Here is a 17866-nt window from a genome sequence, read left to right on the forward strand (position 1 = left end):
CAGTGAGTCAGAACAGAATGCTTATAGTTCCTCCTGACCCCCCTTTTTTTGTCTCATGTCTCCTCTTTATTCTCATTTGCTCATCCACAGTAGAGGTGCCAAGCATTAGTTGATCACATATCCAAACACTGAAATATTCAATGGAGATAAAAGAAGTAGATACATGCTACAACATGAGTGAAACACTAAATATTTTTATATTATTTTTTAGTTTTTTACATCATTGTTAATTTTTAAACAATATTTGCTTCCCTACACCCCCTCAGGTGTAGTCCCCATAGAGTTTCCTTCCCCAACTCACCATTTGCAGCAATGTGGATGGAGCTAGAAGGAGTTATGCTCAGTGAAATAAGCCAGAAGGAAAAAGAAAAGTATTGGATGGTTTCACTTGTAGCAGATAGGTAATGTGCAAGGATCTAGATCTTCTCTGTACAACATGACAGACACTATTCACAGGTAGCTATTTAAATTAAGTCAAATTAGTTCCTCTGTTGAATTAATTACATTTCAAGTGCTTAGTGGCAACATGTGCTAGTGGCTACCATAATAAAAATACAAAACATTTTTGTCTTCCAGAAAGTTCTTTTTGGAATTCTCAGTGCCAGATAATCCAGTATTGTGTCACTTAGAGGAAAACTAACATTCTTGGACTGTGTTTCACTCCAAGCTTATATATGTATTCTTATTCCTCTAAAAATTCCTCATAATAAGAATCAAGTCCTCAACATTATTAATGAATTAATTTGCCCCAAGTTATGTAATTAGAAAGTGACAGTTGGGATTTTAAGACTTACCTATCTTCTAAATTGAGAGTTCTTTTTTTTTTTTTTTTTCATTTGTTCTGTTTAAAATGACAAGTGCAGAGAGTTGAGTTAATCTTCTTTCTTGGTTCACAGCACATTATTAACATTGAATATTCAAGACCACCTCTTTTGTGTGTGTGTGTGTATGTGTAAATATATATAATATGTGCATGTTATATAGAGAGACATTATACATGTTATAGAGATAGTATATATATTTCCCTTATCCATATCTCATCATGAATTCCCTCCCCCCACAGATGATCATTTTAATTTGATTAATGTGTATATTTTTGCATGTTTTGTAAAATTTATATTCTGTATTTGTGTATTATAACAAAATATTTCATGTCTTTTTCTTTCCCCCACTAAGACTGCATTTTTAGGATCTGTCTTTATTTCTAACCTGTTGATTCTCTTTACTGTGCTTCTCCATGGCACATTTGGCATATTTTACCCATCCAGCCAATAGACTTCACCCAGATTCCCTCCAGCACCTCCTCCCTATAGATAATACTGCCATTAGCAGTCCCTTGATTGTGTGTAAGCATTTCTCCAGCATGGCTACATCAGACTGTTCCCCCACCAAACACTTAATGGAGGGTTCTTGTTTCCCGGTTTCCCTAACAATGCCAGCTTTCTCATTTTTTGCTCAGTTAGAATGTGTAAAGTGAAATCTTACTGTATTTGTCATTTCTTCGATCATCAGTGATTTGAACAGCGCTGCTATTTTGCTATGATTTCTGGCAAGTTAAAGCACCTTTATTGAATAGTGATCTTAGCCCTCAAGGGGTCTACCTCATCCTAGTTCTTCTGATGTCATCCTTCTCTTCATCACTCTTCGTATCGCTCATGTTCTGTGATTTTAACTTCTCCTCTGCCTGTAATTCCCTCTCTCTTTTATGTGGTGGTGGGAAATACAGGACATTAGTCTAATCCATGTTGTGTTGCTGTGGGAAACAAGATTTCTCTTGATTTGTACCAGCAGTGAGTCACAGAGGAAGTAACAGATGGTTTGAAGGGTAGGAACAAAGGCACAAAGCCACATGGGAGTAATGTTTCTTTGAAAATTAGCATTCAATAGGAAGCAAGTAAAGGAGGCTGAAAGAGTGAGGAAGCATGAGACAGGTTGCTGGGAAAGGGGAGTCAGGTGGTATCTGGAGACCCCAAGGTCCAAAGGGAGGAAGAGGTGATCTAGAAAGGAATATAGCCCTGGGTGATCTAAAGCTGAAAACAGGAGATTCAGTATAATAAAACACATGTATTTCTTAAAACATGTGCTTGACCTTGTGGTATAGGAAATGTTTTCTATAAAATTAATTCAGTCATAGTGTCAGCTGGCAAGGAATTTATAGTGTAATAGCCAGTTTTTATTTGTATAGAAAATGTTCGTCAGGGTTGACACTAATACACTTTATGCCATGTCTAAACCAAAGTTATGGGGCTACTCTAATTCAGTGGTTTGTAGCCTCTGTCCCACTCACCCCAGGGGTCTGAGATACAATGTGATCTGTAATAGTGACTAGTGGTTGGGCAAGTTCTTGAAGTATAGTGGAAGATGTGGAGGTCAAGTTGAGCATCGTAATTCTAAAAGAGTGGGCAAAGGGCCTCCCTTGTGGCACAAGGGGTTAAGATGCAACACTGTGAAGCTGTCTGCAGCCACTGCAGCACGAGTTCAATTCCCGCCCGGGAAGGTGACCCACATGGCACAGTAGACCTCTCCCATCTCTCCCACTGCTCCCCTCACAGTGTATTTCAGTAGATCCGCCTGTTATGCTCCCTACTCTGTCTCTGGTGAATCTTCTCACCCCCCACATCTCTGGACTGTACCCCAGTTCTTGCATAAATAATACATAAATAAATCTTAAAAAAAAGAGTAGCCAAAAAGGTCAAAGATGATGAAATATAATAAAGATAAACTCGCCATTTGCAGCAACGTGGATGGAGCCAGAAGGAAAAAGAAAAATAGTGGATGGTTTCACTTATAGCAGGAATATAGGGGAACCAAATAAGACATCAGGGTTAAAAAATAGTAACAGTATAAAACACAACAAAGCAAAAACAGACAATTATAAATCAGAGACATACTGCAGGGGAGGAGGAGGGAGAGGGATTAGAGGGAGGGAGGGAGGGAGGGAGGAGGAGCACAGGGGACTGAGGTGATGGTGCACGGGTGCATTGGGGAAGGGAATTCTGTGGGGATTATACCTAAATATTGTTTAAAAATGAACCATGATGTAAAAAATCCAAAATTAAAAATTTAAAAAAAAATTTAAAAAGAGGGCATTGAAAGAGAGAGCAACAACCCACAACAGCAGCTGTCTACTTTATTATTTCAGAGGCACTACTGGCCTTATCAGTGCTTCAAATCAGGTTTTTTGCTTTCTCACAGTATACAGATTTTAATAACAGGTATCTTTAAATTGGTACATGTCAGTCAGTGTCATCTGAAAACATCTTTCTGAATTGCTCCATTTTAGTTTTTGAGTTCAGCAGGGCAGTTGCTGGGAATTATGGTCTAAGGGGACAGGTTAACACCTTGGGGGTAGTTTGGGGGAGTGGAGTGACTGGACAAGGCATTAAGGAGCAGGTTAAAAGCCCTTAACACTTTGTTTCTCTACCAGGCAGCTATTTCAAGTCCACAGCTCAGATCTTGGAGCCTTCCTGATTGCCTTACTTATACGTTTTCCTCCCAGGGTTCAGTCTGTGAGTGTAGACTTAGTCATTTAAGAGCTAAAGTGAACAGCCAGAGTAAGAGAGTTAAAGATGGAGAACAGATTAAGGGTCATACAGGTATGACTATAATTCCAATGGGTAGGAAGCAGAAGGAAGGATCAATTGAGGTATTGATAGAATGGATAGGCAGTAATGGCACTAATTAATAATCCCTTACATGTATTTATCATTTCACAATTTAGCATTCTTTCAGAGTTTGAGGAATCAAGGATATGACTGCAATCCTTATCCTTATAATGCATACTAGGAGACTGAGGTGCAGATGGGTAGAGGGACTTCCTTGAGGTTTCCTGAAAGTAGAGACTGGAGGTAGGACTTTGAGCAACTTTTTCTGTGGTGCATGCTGGAGATATAGGTGGGAGTGCCTGGGATAAGTAGTTGACCATAAATAGAACACAACAGAAAAGGAGGTAAAATAAGGATGTGGAAGCAGAATAATAAAAAGTAAGCTACTCTAATGTAAGGGTTTTAGCCCTATAATCTTCCATTTAAATTGTTGCTTCTGATTTTTTTCCCTAGAATCAGAATGTCAGAGATGTTTACTCAATCTTCATTTGGCAGAAGCCCAAAAGAGTCTTCAAATTGTGATACAGGAGGGCCATCTTGGCAGTGGGTAAAGGCCAAATTGCCTAAGTCCTACAGAGGGGAAGAACTTAACCTTTTTCTACTGTACCACTTTCCTGGGGCTGTCTGGAAATGGAATCATGTTAGAAACAGTTTTGAGGAAAAAATATTCCCTAAAGAACACAAAGAAGTGGGTGGGGGTGTGAGCAAAGCAATCTCAGCTGTGTGCATTAGCCAAAAGGGGTGGGATTTGGGGAATTCAGGTGTGTACAAGCGTCAGGTCTTTGTTTTCAGCTACTCACAGATGTGCACCTGAGTTACTTGTTGTGTATGACAGGGCACATATCCCCACCTTCTCAACCCTTTGGAACATCTGTTCATTTAATATCACCAAAGGGACAGCTCCAGCCTTCCTTCGGCGCCAAGCTGTTATAGAGCAACCCCGATATTAAACGGGTTCCTAGCTGTGGGTCCTCACCTGCGCGCTTTAAAGGGACTTATGAATACTCTACTACAGACACACACAAAAGGTTAATAAAAGGTTTATTTACAAGAGAAAAGGAAATAAGGAAAATGTACAACTCAGGGAGAAAATAGGGAAATAAAGTCTTTAATGCGTCCTACCCGATCCGAGGACCTGGAAACCCAAAGTCACTCTCAGAGCTGGCCGGACGCTGCGAGCTGGTGGAGAGCCAAAATGGGGGATCCCCAAAGCCCACGTGTCTGCCTTTTGTATCCACCTGGCTGCTTAACCCCACCCTCAGATCCCAGCCACTTTCCCTTTGGTGGTGATGGGATTTGGAGTTCCCAGTGTCTTTGGCTTTGACCTGGGGTGGGGGTGGAATCCACAAAGCCTATATGGAATTTGCTTTGGGACATCCTTTTCCCCCTAACAATTCCAGGAATTAAATATAAAAGAGAAAGGTTATCCCAAAAGACACCAATGTCTGAACCCCTTGTGGCAATTGAGTGATACTCTGTAAAGCTTCTCTCAGTGTCTTTCAACTCGTGATAAAGCAAACATTGAGAAGCCCAAGAAAATTTAAATCCACAGTTATAAGACTCTCACCCTCTGAAGTCATGGATTTACTAGTGATATTTTCAATTTTTAATTATTGATAGTGATTCAGTAATTTAAGTGAATAATCAACTGAAACAATGCAACTTAGCAGGAAGTAATTGGATATTTGAGATATATTTCACTAAATAAGACTGTTACTCATTTACAAGTGAAATATTTCCCCCTCCTGCACACACACACACACACACACACACACACTGAATCTTGTAAAATAAAAAAGGAGAAGGAAGTAATAGTTTTCAAAGACCCAAAAAAGTATTCATTTATCCTACAAATAGATATCAAATGTTATTTTGTGTATAGCTCTCTGCTCAAAACTGTTAAGTAAGATGCTTAGGACGTGGTTCATGATTTCTCAGAACATTTCAAATTGGGGAGAGAAGATACACTTGAAAATTTTTATGAAAATGTTATAGTCAGAATAGTTAGACAACAAACGGTATCAGTGATGTGTAAATAGCTCCTAGAAGAATGGCACAGATGGAACTGTGATTAATAAAGGAAAGCGGCAGCTCTCCTGCCCGCCTGTGTTATGCAAATGTTTCTTTTCACAAACCTTTTCCCTTTGCATAGCGGCAGCTCTTCCCGCCTATTTGTGTCTGTGCAAGCTGCTTCTTGCCTTTTAAAAAAATATATATAATAAACCTGCCCTTTTGGATACTAAAAGAAAAGAAAAAAAAAAACTATCAGCAGGTACAGTTTACCAAATCATTACTCCTTCCTGCATCCCCGCCCCCGTCCATCCCCCAGTCACTGAGCCCACTGATATGTTGCATGGGTATAGAGAAGAGACCTTTAATCCTGATCAGGTAAAATGAAATAATCCACTGCATCTATATTTATCTATCATTTTGTCCAGATAATGAACTTTCCAAAAGTAGAGTTTTCCAAACCCTCCAGTGATTCTTTGGGAATTATTGGAGGTATTTACCAGGTTTTTTTTTTTTCCAGGTAAGGAAGACCAATCTGAAGGGTTAATAGTCCTCTAGGATAAGAAAGGACACCAGCAAACTGTCCGTGTGAGGTAAATAGCAAATGGAACAGTCACAAAGCTTGAAAGTAGAGAGGACTTGTCCACACTGGTGTCTTGTTTGCCTGCATGGGCAGAGATATTAGACGTATTGTCCTTTCAATACAGAGCCTCACCTGTGGTGCAGAGGTCTGTCTGCATGCAGGCTGAGGTGCTTCTCTGCAAGGCGGGAGACCTGAGCCCCCAGTGCATGGGGTTGAGACCTGAGTTTTGCACATGTGTTTTATCACCCCATATGAAAGCCAACAATAACCAAAAATGGACCCTCCACAAAATGTCATCTAGTTCTAAGGGAGTTGGTTGATAAAATAGAGCTGCAAGTGTTAAACTGAGAATGCCCAGCATTCTCTTTACTTCATTTGCTGGAGGAAAGTCCAAATTGGATACTGTGTTCCCAAGAGCTGTGGCAGCTACCTGTAGAAGATGGTGGCATAATACCTGCTGTCTGCTGTCCTCCCCCATTCAGATGCATTCATTGTTGTAGATTGAGTATGTAGACCTAAGCATCTGAAGATAATGAATTTTAGATCCTTGCTTTGTGATTAAATTCCAGGTGCTTCTAAAGAGCTGATTTATGTGACTTACGATACTGAAAATAAGCTGTTCATTTGGATCTTTGCTTACCTTCTCCAGGAAAATAATACCACCAGAGGCATATGTGAGTCACCTTTAGTAATTGAGAGTACCTTCAGGAAGACTTTTTCTAATACTTGCTTCTTTCTTAATATCTGACTCAGATATTTTCTGCCCTGTAATGTTTCCCTGAGCTCATTTATCAAAATTAATGGTCTTGTATATTTTCTTATAACTCTTCATATCTCTTCTAACCACCTATTTAGTTATTCATATGTGTTTGTTTCCTCCATTGAATTTTAAGATCTATAAGGACAGGTTCCATGTATTGATTTTTACACTCAAAAGCTGGATACACTAGGCACTCATTGCCGTGTGCTTACTTAAAAAGGTCTATACACAGAAAAGCCAATACAGTTCACTATTATTGTGAAGTACTATCAGCTTTGTATATAATCTGTAGATATTTTCTCAGATTTGTAAAATCTAGTACCTGATGCTTAAGGAAATTAAGTTTTTTATTCATGCTGAATTTAGATAGGATTTCATCATATATGAAACAGAACTCACCACAATTCTCGTTACCTCCTTAAAGCTTTAACTATGGGTCCTTTTATCTGGGAGGCAGTGGTCTGATGAAAGAAAAAAGTACGTTAAAGCTGGCCAGATGGGTGACATTGGGTAAGCTAATCTACCTCTGCACCCATTTCCTCGCTGCAAAATGGAGGTGATTATATTTCCCTTGCACAATTCCAAGACACATGGTTGGCACCTGCAGTTAGTCTTTGCTACTACTTGTGCCTTTATCCATAACTTCATCATTTCTCATCTGCATGTTTCACTAGAAGATGACTGTGCCATTCTTTCAAGCTGTCCTCCACACTGTATACAGAACTATAGACCTGTCACTACTTTCCTGTAGTTTAGTACTTCTTTATCACCTCTGGGAAAAAAGTCAAATTTCTTAGCATAGAACTAGAAGATGAGTCCCGTTTCATGCTTCAGCACTATGTCTTTTTCCTTTCTGTTGGTTGTTTTCTCCTGGAAGTAGATACCAATACTGACACAGAATTAAGAAAGCAACATCTGTAAAAGATAATGAGGAGGAGCAGAAATAGGCAGGGAAAGCTTTAGATTGTGCCGCTGGTCATACATTTGTGAAAAAGAGAGAAGAAAGGACAGTGGGTATGAAGAGCCTCAGACTTTTGTCAGTGTGGCTGAGAAAGTCTTATCCAGCTCAGCAAGGAATTTTGATGCCAAAAAATACTTATGAAGGAGTTCCTGCTGGTGAGAAATGGAGAGCCTTGCTCAGTCATTAGTTGGAGCAGCTCGTAGATTCTAAAGATAACACATCAGCTAACTGTGCTCCTTGTCGCAGATTCTCTTGAAAAAAAATCTGACAGCACACCTCATGTCCTCTGCAGTCTGCTTGGTATTCTCTTCTATGCACAGCTCCTTCATCAACCACTCAACAGATAAATGAGTGTCCATACCCCAGTTTGCTTAGCAAAACCAGGCTTCTCTGGGGCCTACAGTCTAAGTGGGGGAATAATGCTAGTCAGATAATCACATTGACGGATGAGTAACTATTGAATACCAATTGCACTGAGTACTCTGAAGAAAAGGGAATATTATTGTATGGGAGTGGGTGACAAAAAAACCTAAATCCCTGGAACACATTGTAGTCCCTTGCCTTTCTATCTGTGCATGTGTTGTCCTTCCACCATAACATTCTTCCCCTGCTGCTTGCTTTACTAACAGCCTTCAATTATAATAGTAACATCATGAAAACATACAGAGTGACCAAATGTCCCATTTGCCTTGGACAGTTCCAGCTGGTTCTTTCTGTTACAGTATAATCACTAGTATTGCCCTCTCTCATGCTAAAATATCCTAGTTTGTCACTTATTTGCCAAGAATTTGCATAAGTTGTATAAAATGGTTTATTATAATTAATAATTTAAATGCTTATAATAGACCATTTTATACAACACATTCATTTGATGCTCACTATCCTTTTAGAACAGTAACTTTTTTAATATTTTATATAATTCTTACATCATTTTTCATTTTTGCACAATGTATGCATTTTCATTTTGGTATATTCCCCATACAATTGCACTTCCCCTTATTTTGACCCTAATCCTTCCTCTCCCTGCCCCCCACCCCCTGTAGTATGTCTCTGGCTTATAGTTGCTTATTGATTTTGATTTTTACTTTGTATTAATTAGTCTTTTTCCTGGTCCCTTATTTAGGTTTTCTAAATTCCTGCTATGAGTGAGACCATCTGGTATTTTTCTTTTTCTTTCTGACTTATTTCGCTGAGCATGATCCTTTCTAGCTCCATCCATGTTGCTGCAAACTGATTGCTGAGTAATATACCATTGTGTATATGTACCACATCTTGATCCAGACATCTATTTTTGGGCATTTGGGTTGTTTCCATAGCTTAGCTATTGTAAATAGCGCTGCTGTAAACATAGGGGTGCAGGTGCCCTTTGGAATTACTGTTTCTGTGTCCTTTGGGTAAATACCTAGGAGTGGAATGGCTGAATCATATGGAAGCTCCATCTTTAGTAGGTTGAGGAATCTCCACACAGCTCTCCATAGTGGTTGGACCAGTTTGCCCTCCTACCAACAGTGCAGGAGAGTTCCTTTTTCTCCACAACCTCGCCAACATTTGTTGTTGCAATTTTTTAAAATTTATTTATATATTTATACAAGAACCAGAGTACAGGTCAGATGCGCGGGAGGGTGAGAGGATTCACCAGAGACAGAGTGGGGAGCAGAACAGGTAGACTGATGAAATACACTGCTGAGGGGAGCAGCAGGCGAGATAGGAGAGGTCTGCCACTCCATGTGGGACCCTCGCCAGTGGCCGGGATCGAACCTGTGCTGCAGAGGCTGCGGACAGCTTTACAACGCTGCGCTCAACCGCCCGCACCACTAGGGGAGGCCCTCTAGTTTTTTTAATATGTGCCATTCTCACTGGTGTAAGATGGTATTTCATTGTAGTTTTGATTTGCATTTCCCTGATTACAAGTGATGTTGAACATTTTTTCATATGCCTAGAACAGTAACTTTTTTTTAACCTATTTTGCAGTGTTAAAAGTGGACAGAGAAGGGTTAAATAAATTGATCAAGGTCACAGAGCCATCTGTGCTGGGATTTTTTTTTTTAAATAAATTTTATTTTTATATTCCCCATACAATTGCAACCCCCTTATTTTGACCCCAATCCCTCCCCTCCCCACACCCCACCCCCCCATAGAGTGTCTCTGGTTCATACTTTTTTGTTGATTTTGATTTTCACTTTCTTATAGTTATTCATTTTCCTGGTCCCTTATTTAAGTTTTCTAGATTCCTGCTATGAGTGAGACCATCCGGTATTTTTCTTTTTCTTTCTGGCTTATTTTACTGATCATGATCCCTTCCAGCGCCATCCATGTTGCTGCAAATAGCATGTGTTTATCTTTTTTGAATGCTGAGTAATATTCCATGGTGTATATGTACCACATCTTCTTGATCCAGTCATCTATTTTTGGGCATTTGGGCTGTTTCCAAAGCTTAGCTATTGTAAACAGTGCTGCTATAAACATAGGGGTGCAGGTGCTCTTTGGAATTGATGTTTCTGTGTCCTTTGGGTAAATACCTAGGAGTGGATTTGAACTTAAGCAGATAGCCTAAGCCTGTGTTCAAACCCCCAGGCCATATTGCCTCTCAAAAAACTTTACTTGGGAAGGCTGTATTCCACCCCTAAGCCTGGTATGGCTGTTTTTTGTGATCCGTACCCTGTGCATGCCTCTATTACAGCACATTTGAGAGCACTGGAAACATTTTCCTCACCCCCTGTACCTGCAGAACCTCACACATACTGAGAGATCTTTAAACTGGATTGAGGTAGATGAGACATTTGTTAGTGTGGCACAGGGACTCTTAAGGTGTAACAGGCCCTTGGGTAAGTTATTTTGCTCCATTTTAGGTGTTTTCCCTTATCTAACCTTCAGAGGGTATTTGCCTTCTTTTTCTGACTTAATTCTATCCTTGGACCTACCCAATTTAAGTGACTGAACAAAAAGGGACATCTTTCAAAGAGTGCATTCCATAGTTCTTTGTTTTCATTCTCCTTGTGGTGTCATATTCATTTGGCACTTTGTTTCTTTTTATGTCCCTGAAGTAATGTTTTATTTTTAAATAGTTCTAACCCAGAGGGCGGTCCAAAGACAGTGATATTTTGGGGTTTGTTACAAAGGGATGTATAATTTTGAAAATACAGACACGTTTTCTAGTTTCCTATGGGACTTTCATAGGGATGGGACAGTTGTTTAATTTGGAAATGACTTTTGCTTTCCCTTTTCCTTTCATATGGGCTAGTTCTGAGGATATGCAAAGTGGGAAAATAGCATAATCAATTCTGAAAATTTCATACTGCCTTAACATTCATCTAGGGAGGTCCTAGAGGAATAAAAATTCTCAAAATACTGAAGATGAAGCTCTTGACATGGTTATAGGTAGCAGAGAAAAGGCACTCAGGAAGTAACTCTTCAACCAGAAAATTTTTATTCTCTGAACAGTATCATAGAAGATAAAATTTTATTTTTAATAATTAGATTTTTTAGATTTAAAAACTTATTAGGGAATTTTCAACTGATAAAATCAGAGAACAGTATAATGAATCACATGTATCTAGCTTCAACATCTAACGGCATTTTATCTATCTTATAACCAAATGTTGCCTACCCAAGTCAAGAATGCTAGCCTCTCTGGTCAACTGATTTTTCTTCCTAGGTATCCAGAATATCCTTCAGATAGACTCCTTTTATTTTCATTAGAAAAAAAAATCTGTTAACCTGTTATAGTCACTCTTCCCTTTTCTCCCCACAACAGAGACAAAATGACCTTACATCCTAGTGTGAAGCAGCTATTGCATTCTGAAATGCTATAGACATCCAGGAGCTTTCAGAAAACACACTGTTGTAGAACAGAAGAGGCAGTTCCTGCTGGATAGTAATGCTATTTTCACTTTTAAAATTATAATGACAGTAGCTAACATTTTTGGCCTGCTTACTACATGACTGGCACTGTTTCAATACTTTACATATATTATCTAATTCTTACAGAAGCCTAGTGAGGTACAGAAACTATTAATGTACCCATTTTACAGAAGAAGAATCTGAAGAATCAGAGAGTTAATTCACCCAAAAGCATGCAGCACAGAGACAGTGAGCAGTTAAGATATTCATGGGATCACAGAGAGGGAGGGAGTGTCCTGGAGACTACTAGCTCCTTCATTATGGAAGCCACAGGGAAAGGGGTAGAAGGGCTGCCCTAGTATTCACAGCTAGTGGGTGGCAGGCTTGAGTTTCTTATCCAGGAACCCTGACCTGGATCTGGCATGTTCTAATTGTTCTGTACAATAGTCTTCACTTCCAGAAAACCTTAGTTGGTTTAATGATACATCATTAATGGTTAGGATTGACTTTTATTCCATCTCTCCCTTCCAGGAATATTTTAAGTTTTTCTTAACTGCAAATTTGAACTTGGCAAACATTTAGAGAGTATAACCTATATAAGACATGGTACAGAGTAAATCTAAAGTTAGGGGAAGAGTCTCCTGCCTCCTTATATGAAACTAAATATAAAATTAATTGTTCTCATTCCCTTTTTCCATTTCTTCCACCATATAGTCTTCAAGAAAGTGATTGATGTCTGAAGGATTATTTCTTTCCCTGCCACCAAAGGTATTGCCCACTGTGGTGCTTATTCACTTTCCTTATTTTACTTTTATAATGGAAAAAGGCTACGCAAAGCAAAAATTCAATGTGAAAAGAACACTGAAAGACATCACTGGTTCTCAAATCAGGTGCTACAACAAGGTGGGAATATACTGAGTTTCCTGTTTTATTTTCTAGTATAAGTTACTGTATACCTGTGGGTTTTTATATATTCACTATATTGCAATCAGTAATTTTTTTTCCAAATTTAGCCACTGAAAGTCTGTAATCTAGTTCCTGTGTCTTTTTTGACATAACCCCATTAATCTTTTGAGCCTTTTCTTTCTGTGACAATAAAGTACCCCAATAAGATGTCATCTTGTATGTTTTTGATAGTTTTTTTTTAAATGATAATTACTTTCAGCTTGTTTCTTTTGTGAAAGAACAGGATTAGTTTTGATTGTATATATTTTTAGAATTCCTTGAGAAAGTTTGAAAGTCATTGGTTATATCAGTGTATCATTTGTGATGAGAGAGAATGTTTTCCATCCTTGAAGAGTACTATTTTTAGACTGGAGCCTTATTTTGGAAATGGAATTTATAAGTTTTCTAAATCAATGTTTTCTATTTTTTACTCACTTCATCTTTTTTTTTCAACATTTCCATTCCATTATCCCTTTGACTATTGAATAACATTTAAAAAAAAACACTAATAATTATTTACTAAATAGATTCTGCTTTATAGAAAGAATTCTGATCCTGTCCAGAGTGTGGTGTAAGGAATAGCATGTTCAAATTTTTGCTGTCCATGGTAGCCTTCTCTGCTGTCTGTATCTAGAGGCTTTCCCTCTGCCTCTGAGTCTCTGTGGTTCACCTAGTATGAACTAGGGATAAAGGCAACATATTGTCTTCAGACCCATTTGTCACATTTTAGCTCTCTTTTTAATCTCTGGAGCTTTCAGGTCCACTGGACCTCACCCACATCTCCAAAGTGATGTAAAACCACCCTTGTACATTGGGCGTAAGGTTTAAATGACACATTCTACACAGTCTTAGCACAGTACCTAAGGGTACAGTAGTTGTTGAATTCCTTCTATTTGCATTATATTTATTCATACATGTGGGACATCTATTTTATTTTTCTTTTCTATTGTAACATAGAAGACAGCTACAAAATGCATAAAATAGTTTAATGAACTGTTATAAAATGAACATTCTTTTAAACACCATTCATATGAAATGGGTCTCCTCTTCCTCTGTTGGATGAGGTACTCTGTGTGGTGAGGACACAGACCTGCTTTCATTGAGAAGATAATTCCGTAGCACCTTGCACTACTAGGGATCAGACATAAGGAGAGATGACATGTAGTTAAATTAAGTTGGCCCACATTTAGCAAAGACCTTGTTAACAGAAGGGAGAACTCTTTGTTCACTGCAATATGATTTGGGTATTATTATGTGGGAGTGCACAATTCTGAATTCCACTTCTGGCCATGGGAAGCGTGACCTGCTTTTTAGTTTTTAGACCACAGAATGACTAGGAAAAATAAACATGTTTAGAAATCCTTGTACTCATCTCAGAAATCTTAAACTCCAATTTATAAAGGGAAATTCAGTATGTCGGAAATCCTTGAGGCGTAACATTCAACTATAGGATTGTGGCTCCGCTCAATGGAGGTCACCAGTTGCAGTCTGGATAGATAAGTACATGACCACCTTGGTCTCCCTCTTCTCACTACACTCATTACATTCTTTGACTGTGACTCTGCTTCATATCTCCTTGTCCAGCTCTCCACTTACCAGATCTCTGAATAGAGAAAGCCTTAGTGTTGTGAGCATTACCCAGGAGTTCCTTTTACCTTACCATCTCATGCAGACTCATCTTTCTAGTTCTGCCCAGCTTGGATCTAGTTAACCCTATAGGATATCTTCTAGAAAGTGTCTCCAGGGTCTATACCTTACAAACCCAGGAGGTCATAACTTATGCCACGCCCTGGCCTGGGAATTCAGATGCTGGCTTCCCCTGGCTTGAGGTCAACCAAGAGAATGTTATGTAAGGGTTTTATTCTTTCTTTTCTTTTTTGATTGATTTTTCATTTAATGCTGTTCCTTAAAAACATCATGAAGCCACGTGGTGTTACAGCAATTAGCTCTTGTCATTGCTGTTTGAAGCCAGGTGAAAAGAAGCTTACTACTGTCATTAAGGCCGGTTGTGCCAAGCCCATACTGTCCACCCCAGCATTGCTGGTTGACTTACTCTGGGCCTGTCTCTCTACTAAAAGCTTCCTTAATCTCAGATTTGTACCTGACTGTGTGGTTCAGAGGTGCATGCTAGTTCTTATTTCCTGGTTCTTAATAAAAAGGGCTAATAATATGGCTGGAGATCTTCATCAGAAACTGACCTACTGAAGGTAGATCTGACTATCTTGAATAGACAAAACAGGTGTGTTGGCTGAGTTTGTACCAGCATTTAGTGAATATTTTAAGTCCAATCAAATCTCAGTTTAGAATATGTCCTATATGTAGAATTAATTCCTCAACCAAACTACACAAAAAATGAAAGGCTGAACTAATGAAATAGAAAGACAGGTTCATACTCTGCCAGCTTTGTAGACCATAAAGAAGCAGATTAAAATGAAAACTAGCATCCAAAAATAGATGACTGGATCAAGAAGATGTGTATATATACAGAATGGAATATTACTCAGCAATCAAAAAAGATTAACTCATATAATTTGCAGCAACATAGATGGAACTAGAAGGGATCATGCTCAGCGAAATAAGTCAGAAAGAAAAAGAAAAATACCGGATGGTCTCACTCATAGCAGGAATTTAGAAAACCTAAATAAGGGACCAGAAAAAAGACTAATGGTAATAAAGTAAAAATCAAAATCAACAAGCAACTATAAACCAGAGACACACTATGGGGGGTGGGGTATGTGGGAGGGGAGACGGGCGGGGAGAGGAGGGATTAGGGTCAAAATAAAGGGGGTGCAATTGTATGGGGAATATAACCAAAACGAAAATGCATACATTGTGCAAAAATGAGACTAGCAAGGATAAGAACATGATAGGGATGAAAGAAGGTGACCAGTGGATCTCAAAGTCATGTTACTAAAACCCTGGAGAACTTGTGGTCAGTCTCTAATTACAAAATTAAACATTCATTACCCAAGAGGAGATCATTGCTTTTAGTGCATGTAAATTCTCACCATAGGATCTGTGGTTCTTCCTATTAAAAAACAGCTAGGGCCTCCCGGTGGCGCAGTGGGTTGAGTGCAGCGATATGAAGCTGTCTGCAGCCTCTGCAGCACCGGTTTGATTTTTGGCTGGCCAAGGAGATACCCACATGGTATGGCAGACCTCTCCTGCCTCACCTGCTGCTCCCCTCAGTAGTGCCTTTGGTCCGTCTGCCTGTTCTGCTCCCCATTCTGTCTCTGGTGAATCCTCTCACCCTCCCACACCTCTGGCCTGTACCCCAGTTCTTGTATAAAAATAAATAAATCTTAAAAAAAAAAACCCTACAGCTAGGCCAAGGGTTGTCAGCCGAGAGTTGTCAGTGAGTATTTATGGTCTCTTTGGCATCTCAAGACAATGAGGTAATTCTTATTATTTGGTAAATATGGCAATTTTTCAAAAGAGTCTTTTCACCATGACTTAATTTTCAAAGGCAGTATCACATAACTGCTGTTTGTTGGAGTCCAGTACAAAGGGACTTGGGACCCATGTATCATTAAGACGCCTTTCTGTATCAGCTCTGGGAGGGATGACTTTGGTACGAAGCTATCAGGAAGCTTCAGCAAGTCATTTTCCACCATTATAAAAATATATGTTCATATATTGCCAAATAAAGCTTGAAAAATCAGTGTACTACCATTCTTAATATTATCACAAATTCCAGAGTTCATTGTAAGAGTAAGATGGGCAATCTTCATGCAGTCAGTAGCCAGAAAAATAATCCATTGATTAACAGTTTAAAGTTTTTTCATTCCAGTGTAATTTATGTGCATATAAGTTTATATATTTTTTTAAAGATTTATTTATACATACAAGAACTGGGGTATAGGCCAGAAGTGTGGGGGGTGAGAGGATTCACCAGAGACAGAGTGGGAAACAGATCAGGCAGATCAACTGAAATACACTGCTGAGGGGAGCAGTAGGCAAGTCAGGAAAGGTCTGCTGCACCATGTGGGTAGCTCCCCGGCTGGGGATTGAACTGGTGCTGCAGTGGCTGCGGTGAGCTTCATAGGTTGCATCTTAACCCCTTGTGCCACCAAGGAGGCCCCTTATAAAGTTGGAGTCATTCTGTACATAAAAATATATACCATATATTTTCACACATCATATGGTTTACCATGTCATTAAGTATTCTTTGATTACACTAATTTTTAGTCACTGAATAATATTATATGGATGTCCCAGAATTTGTCAGTGTTCCACTTTGTTAAATGACTTATTTGCTGTGGCTGTGACTAGTAACTTTGTGCTTTATGAAATATTGATTTTCAGCCTTTCGTATTAGAGTAATTTTGTGAGCATTTTAGGATAAGGGCAAATTAATAAAGTTATTGAGTTAAATTTTTTTTAATTTTTTAAGATTTATTTATTTATTTATACAAGCACTGGGTACAATCAGAAGCGCGGGAGGGTGAGAGAATTCACTGGAGCCAGAGCAGGGAGCAGATCAGGCAGACTGACGAAGTACACTACTGAGGGGATCAGCGAGCGGCAGGAGAGGTCTGCACGCCATGTGAGACTCTCGCCCGGCAGCCAGGGATTGAACCGGTGCTGCAGCTTCACAGTCCAGCGCTCAACCACTGCACCACCGGGAAGGCCCTTAAATTTTTTTTTAATAAGCATCACTAGGATGTTTTCAAAGAGATGACTCCAATTTCTATTTCATTTTGGAGTAATACTATTTCAGTGTGTTCCCTTAAACACTGTTATTATTAAAGAAAAATTATTTTTGAAGTCATAGATAAAACAACATGGAATCTTACTAATTTGTATTGCTTTGATTGAGAATTATAATTTTCCCATGTATTTGTATACTTGTGTTTATTATTGTTTTGACTTGTTCTGCACTCAGCTTGGTTTTGAATCCTGGTCTTTTGAGTGAACTTGGCTAAACCAAATTTCTCTGGTTCTTCATCTATAAAATGGAAATACAGTCCCAGCTTTAATGACCATTAAGTGATCATAAAAACTAAAGGCCACATATAATACATGTTTTCCTTTTGTAGATTGACTTCCCCACTGGGCATAAGTTATGGGATCATCATTGTTTATAACTAACAGCAAGCCCAGGTGAAAGATAGCCATACTTATGGATTTACTGATTAGATCAGTGGCTTTTATGTCTATCT

General features: G+C 38.9%; 1 protein-coding gene across 1 annotated transcript in view; it reads left to right on the forward strand.

Moving 5' to 3' along the window:
- Positions 1–17866, forward strand: part of TMEM108 (transmembrane protein 108) — a 233458-nt gene that overhangs the window by 32737 nt on the left and 182855 nt on the right. The window contains 2 exon segments of the mRNA XM_054701012.1: positions 6136–6208; positions 12474–12527. The gene's annotated coding sequence lies outside the window, so the exon portion shown is untranslated.

Source organism: Talpa occidentalis, unplaced genomic scaffold (genome assembly GCF_014898055.3).
Source record: "Talpa occidentalis isolate TD23 unplaced genomic scaffold, MPIMG_talOcc4v2.1 talOcc4.4, whole genome shotgun sequence".
Taxonomy (NCBI): Eukaryota; Metazoa; Chordata; class Mammalia; order Eulipotyphla; family Talpidae; genus Talpa; species Talpa occidentalis.